This window comes from Amphibalanus amphitrite, unplaced genomic scaffold, assembly GCF_019059575.1.
Source record: "Amphibalanus amphitrite isolate SeventyFive unplaced genomic scaffold, NRLGWU_Aamphi_draft 000283F_arrow, whole genome shotgun sequence".
Taxonomy (NCBI): Eukaryota; Metazoa; Arthropoda; class Thecostraca; order Balanomorpha; family Balanidae; genus Amphibalanus; species Amphibalanus amphitrite.
The window spans coordinates 183,891-190,053 of NW_024881778.1; the positions used below are offsets into that span (position 1 = coordinate 183,891).

The following is a 6,163-nucleotide window of genomic DNA, read 5'->3' on the forward strand; positions in this document are numbered from 1 at the left end:
CAACAAAAAATAAATCACTATCACTAAACTTACCTATAGGTCTGATCGACTTCCTATAGCTCGTCCTGGCTTCCTGATCCAGTTCAATCAGAACTCACGAAAGGATTGTCAGTTGTCACTGATTCACTTGTCTTTGCTTCAGTAGTCAAGACCAATTATCAACGCTCCTACCAAGTTTCTAGGACCGATGGTCATGGACCTCGCACCAGTTGTGGCCCAGATGTGACGTCCCCCGTCCCCAGTCGCCCGGTCCCTCCCTACTCCGTCGGCGGCCAAGGCCGCGTCGGTCCCCGCCTCCGCTCAACCGGCGACGAGCGGGGACGAGCTGTCGCGCTGTCGCCGTTTTTCCTGCGTTGTCTATGGCGCTTCACAACGCACCGGCTGTCGCACCGGCGGGATTTTTCAGCCCCAGCTGTCTACAAAGAGACGACGCTGTTAAATTTTTGTGCCGTGGTTCATAGTGGTCTTCTATGGGAAGACAGCTCTGATTGTAGCGGAAACGGCCTAGTTATCTACTTTAAATGCATCAACTGAGATGCTCGAATCTGTCTGTTTATTCCTATGGCTGTCGCCTACGCACGCAGGCGAGTAGCAGGTTTTTTTCACCTCTGATGCGGGCCTACGGATCTTTGATAGTCCGCGCACTATGCAGACTCTTGAGGGCTTTAGGTGGGCTCGTGAGGACCCTAAACCGGCCCATTGCTAGCTAGCCCGCACCCAGCTGAGGGTCCATACCGGCCTCTAAGGGAAGGGCACACTCCGGCATAAGAGAACTCTAACATGCATAATGGCTGAAGTCTGACTGTCGAGGCCCTCGAGGTGCCCTCTGATAGCTCGACGCCAGTCTCAGAAGGTCCAGCGCTGGCTTCAGATGGTCCAGCACTAGCCTCAGACGTCAAGGGACAGAGGGCCCCACGCTGACCTCAAAGTGCCTGGCCTGGCACCAGAGGGCCCAATGCTGCTGGCCTCAGAGGGCTCCACGCTGGCCACAGCTAGGGCCCACACCGGCCTCAGAGGACCCACATTGTCCTCAGAGGGCATCAAGCCCCACGTCCGCCGGGACCACCGACGCTCCGCCCCTGCGGTCCCGGCGGCGGCCGGTCGACTGCCGCTCCCTTCGTAGGCGTCACCGCCGGGAGCGTCCGGCAGGGGCGACGCCAGGAGCGGTACAGGGGAGGTCGTTATGGTTGAACGGTGAAATAGGGAGTGGTTTAACAAGTACTTAACGCGACGTTCTTGCAGTGTTGTAGCATGTTCCACAGCATGCTGCAAAGACAGGACGCGAAAGTTCCTAGAACCAGCGTTGTGGCCAAACGAGCCAGAGTGTAAGGTTCGTGTGAGTGAGCGGCAGGTATGGTAAGCTGCAGTGAAGTCTACACCCGTTAGATGGGGTAAAATGAGGGGCTCAAATTTCGGGAGAAATATTGGTGCTTTGTTGACAGGGGAATGTAAGAATTTCTAAGTGAATAAATCTACTGAAGGGTTTGGGTCCCATTTGATAATATTACAATGCACTTTTTGCTAAGACAATAGAAATTCAGCTGTACTAGCCACTATCGACCTGAAACTAACGATGGAAACATCACTAGTACATGATATAGTCTGAAAATTCGCCGGCAGAACCATCTCTGGTTTCCCTTCAAAACGTACAAATCTTTCGCCTTTTACTAAAGATTTCCGTGGAGATGAACACTCAAATGAGTATTAGCCGAATTTCTTACGGTCACCACAATGGTGGCCTACTAATACAATATCAGATGGGTACGAATGGTCAATGAACTAATGTAGTTAATTGTATATTTCCAAAATATCTTGCGTCGTGAGTTAAACGTTGTCAGGATTAAGACGTTACGCGTTTTTCCAAACCCCACATCTGTTCTCCTGCGAATGTCCGATAAGCTGGATAGAAACTTTCAAAAACGGTATGTTTGAACTCGGTTTTTCTCAAGGCAGGTCAGGTCAATCAGTGTCTTGGCATTTCAGGCAATGCCAAAAGAAGCTTACGGACACACATTTGATCAGGATCGGATGATTGCACGCTTTTTAAAATGGATCTTTCGTGCTTCCCGGAAATTACTGAAGAACTGATGTGGGGTTTGGAAAAAACGCGTCGATATGCCAAAGGTTTTTGTTGTCACAGATACCAACATACAAACACACATGCTGGGCGGGCTGCCCCAGCGGGGCACTCCCGTGACCCGTCCCACCCAAGATTCCTTTACTACCCGTCGCACCGGGACAATGGCACTGCGGCGCACAGTGGTCGGTAGTCCGCACAGGTAGTGTCCAAACTATCACAACTTTTAGGGCAAATTTGATGATCGTGATTATACTAAAACAATGTCTATTAACATATAGATACCCTGTGGGTTAGTAGCAACGATAAATGAAAACACAGGTTGTGTCTAAAGCGGCACTGCGTGTATATAGGCTGCTAGATAAGATGTATATATAGTTCATCTCGTGATCATCAGTTTCCACTGCATGTCTATGTAGACCTGAAGATCTTAGAAACCAACGAGAAAAAGAAGACGATTCGCTCTAGTCCGCCTGCCTTCGGAATGCAGAAAGTTCACATCGATTATGAACTACACCGGAAATAGAAAAACGAGAATCGCCAGTGCGGCAGGGTCCTACGGAACAGCACATTCATAGGTCCCCGGACCGGACCGCATCGGATCTCCATCTGAATACATAAATACCTACATGAATCACGAACCCATCTGAATATGCCGATGTCTCTGACCTGTCTCTAAGCTTCGTGAACAAACGATTCCCTCTTCAAGTAACCGCTTGTCTCCTCAAATCTTAACCCACTTTCACATCCCACTTTTGAATGCTTAAAAAGGGTTGGAGCGCGAACGCAACCTACCCCGCTAACAAAAATTGTACTCCCGAGTTATCCACATTTGGGATAATCGCAGGGGTCAACCCAACCGAAGTGCAATGGAAGGGCCTCGCCCTGGGGGAACCGCCTTCATGATCACGGTATCCCCTGAGCCAGGTAAGTATGAGTTTCGCCGCCGAGTTTTCCGTATATATCCCATTGTCACTGATGCATGGTGTGTCGTTTCGGGAACTAGCGAATGAAGTTTAGTACCGCCGTTCACCGGTGGATGGCGCTAGCTGGTAGTTTCGGCGAAAACTCCATCTGAGATGTTTGAAGGCTTCCCTTAATCCCTTGTTCAAACATGGACCCCGTCAGCCCCGGCAGAGGTATTTGTCCAGTGTACACCGCACCTGAGGACGGGTCAGCTGAGGGAGGGGAGTCACTAATGGCCTGAGGAATGCCGCGCCGGTCGGGGGACGGGGTCGGAGGAGGGGGAGAGAGGCAGCGCCGTTCTTGCGGTGACGGGCTGGCTTGTCGCCTCAGCCTGGCATACGCTCAGTGGGCGAGGCGATGCGCATGACCCGGGAGCAGCTGAGAGTCCATGACTCCATATAGACAATTGGCTCGTTTGTAAGCACGAACACTAGGAATGTTGCTGGTGCAGAATTTAAGCATAGGGACGATGTTTTTTTGTGCCAAATTTTGTGTAGGTAGGTACATGTAAGGAATTTATAGAAATTTATTGTGACAGTTTCCAAAAAATCGGTCCAAGTTTTATAAGATATCGAGGTTTTAGTGACGTCATGATTTGAGTTTTCGTCTTTCGACAAAAACGACACATGTTTAAAAAAAATCATGGGTATAAAATCACAGAATAGACATACAGACATGCCGTAAACGTCATTGGACTGCCAATGCCTACCATGAACAATCAAATTGCCATCTTCGATTTTTGATTACCTATCGTTCTATGGTTTCCAAAATCTTGAATGAAATCTTGGCAATTTATTGTGACTACTTTACGACCATGATGAATGCATTTCATAACCCGCACTCCGCTGGGGGTCCTGGAATTACATACCCTGCTGGTGGGCGGGGGTGTTTGAACATTCCCTTTTAATTCGGCTCCCGGGCCATGTAGCGATACGGGGAAAGCGACGTTCGAAAAAGCGTAAGGAATAATGGCGAAATTTATACTTAGGTCACTTTTTCGGTCAGGTCAAAGGTCAGGTCACCAGAGGTGTTTTGGACCCATGCTACTGAAAGCCCAATTTCATGTGTTTGATCTGACCTTGACCCGACCTGTGACCTTGAAATTCAACTTTCAGGTGCTCATCGTAAGTGTCTCGTCGCGTTCTTTCGTTTGCCTTCTCGTCCGTTTTGCTGCGTCTATTGGTTCTTGAGTCAGGTAGCAGCTCTATTGGTTCCCGAGTTGTGCGCCGCTTTTTGAAGAAAAAATGTTGAAATAATCGGCCCAGCCGTTCTCGAGATCTGGAAGCGCCCCCTGCACGTGCGCACGTGCACTGCACGTCGTGCAGTAGCACCTTAACCGCAACACATGGGAATGCATAGCCTGGTGGATGCCTACCTGTATGCCAAGTTTCAGCGAAATCGCCCCAGTAATTACCGAGTTATTGAAATGGGAACACATTTGGCACCTCTTCTCTTTGTATTTTGCACGTGCAGTGGGGGTCACTCACATAGATCAAGAGCATCCGACCTTTGGTAGAAGGGATGCAGCTACCCTACAAAAATTACCGCAAGACAATTGCTTAAGCGGCTGCTGAGATACGAGCCTCTCAAAATCACTACTTTTGCAAAACAGCTTGAACACCCTTGACTTTTCACGTGGCACGTGCCACGACGGTCACTGAGATGTATCAAGGCCGCTCATACTGAGATTTTTTCCGTTATATTGAAAAGACTCGTTTCGCTCGCTCACTCGTAACTACTAAGTAAATGTTCAAACGGATGCCAGGAACATGTAAAACTCGAAAAAGTGAATCAAGGTCCTCAAAGATCAATGACCCTGGCCTGACCTTTACGTGACCTTGGCACCCACCGTAATGCATGCCGCATGGGACGAACATCATTTGACATGTTTGGACGTTTACAACACAAAAAAGACTGGAAACGCGCGGACATTGTGATCTGACATACGCTGAATCGCGATTTCGGTCAAACATGGTCTCGAGAAAAAGGCCAGGGGTCAAAGGTCATTTGGGTCAAGTTCATGAAAGAAAAAGAGCATGTGTAAAATTGATCAACTCTGGGGTACTGAAAGTTTCGTCGCGATCGTCCGCTTTTTGAGCGAGATTATTCGTGAAAAACCGAGGGGGCGGGACGCGGGTCCATCCAACTACCCCTACAATGCGAGGGGTAAAACACTAAAATAAAGCCATGATATGAACATATTTGCTGTTAAAGATATTTTTGTAGATTTAGTTCATATAACAGTGTTTGCCACGGGCCGCAAAATCCCAGTCCAGCCCGACCCAGGCCCATAGGTTGACAGCCCGGCCCAGCGCGAACCCATGCATAGTAAAATTGTTGAAGCCCAGCCCGGTCTAGCCCGTCCAGCCCGGACCAGCCCGTCAAAAATGAATGGATCATGGACACCAAACAGGTATTACATATGTCACCCATAGGCGCAAAGAAACAATCTTTTGGGAGCAGCATGCACGCACAATGCACATTGCACATATATGTATGCTTTCATTCGTTTTTTTTTTCTTTAGTCTTGCACAGTAGTAAGCTAGTTTTTGTTTTTAGCTCAGTCGCGAACCTCTGAGTCCACTTTACAGTCCTTGTCCCAGCCCATCCACACTCACCACAGCCCATCGATTATTTATATTTGAGGGCCCAGCCCAGCCCGTGACCCAGCCCAGCCCATGACCGATTGGCTGGCCCAGCCCATGGCGAACACTGCCATATAAGTCCACTCGCCAGAAAGCCCGTCGTGAAAACGGCTATTTTTCGGCAGACAAGCTTCCGCTTCGGGTATAACTTTGAGCCATTCAGTTAGCGATGTTGATTCTACTCCGGAGTCGGAGTTAGTAAGATTTTGGTGACTCTGGGTTCAACTCCGATTCTACTGTCCTGGCTCAGACCCATCAATCTTGCTCCACCCCATCATTCAGATCGCAAATTCTAAGATCGATGGAGATCCTATATCGATAAAAACACGCATCGATCTAATGCGAAAAGGCTCCAGACCGGTCACACGCATGGAAGAGATTATACCATGGAGCAGTATGTTTTTGGCGGCGTTTCAAGCTAACAGGCCGGTTACCTTAATGTTCGTGCAAGTATCTCTAGGGGACGAGAATTGTT

At 48.9% G+C, this 6,163-nt stretch overlaps 2 non-coding genes across 2 annotated transcripts; one reads left to right on the plus strand and one right to left on the minus strand.

Moving 5' to 3' along the window:
• Positions 1 to 1,623: 1,623 nt before the first annotated feature.
• LOC122387348 lies at positions 1,624 to 1,741 on the plus strand. Its single transcript, XR_006257556.1, has one exon. It is a non-coding gene; the product is annotated as a U5 spliceosomal RNA (small nuclear RNA).
• A 1,104-nt stretch (positions 1,742 to 2,845) lies between these two features.
• Positions 2,846 to 3,012, minus strand: LOC122387349. The gene has a single exon (XR_006257557.1). It is a non-coding gene; the product is annotated as a U1 spliceosomal RNA (small nuclear RNA).
• Between the last annotated feature and the right edge of the window lie 3,151 nt (positions 3,013 to 6,163).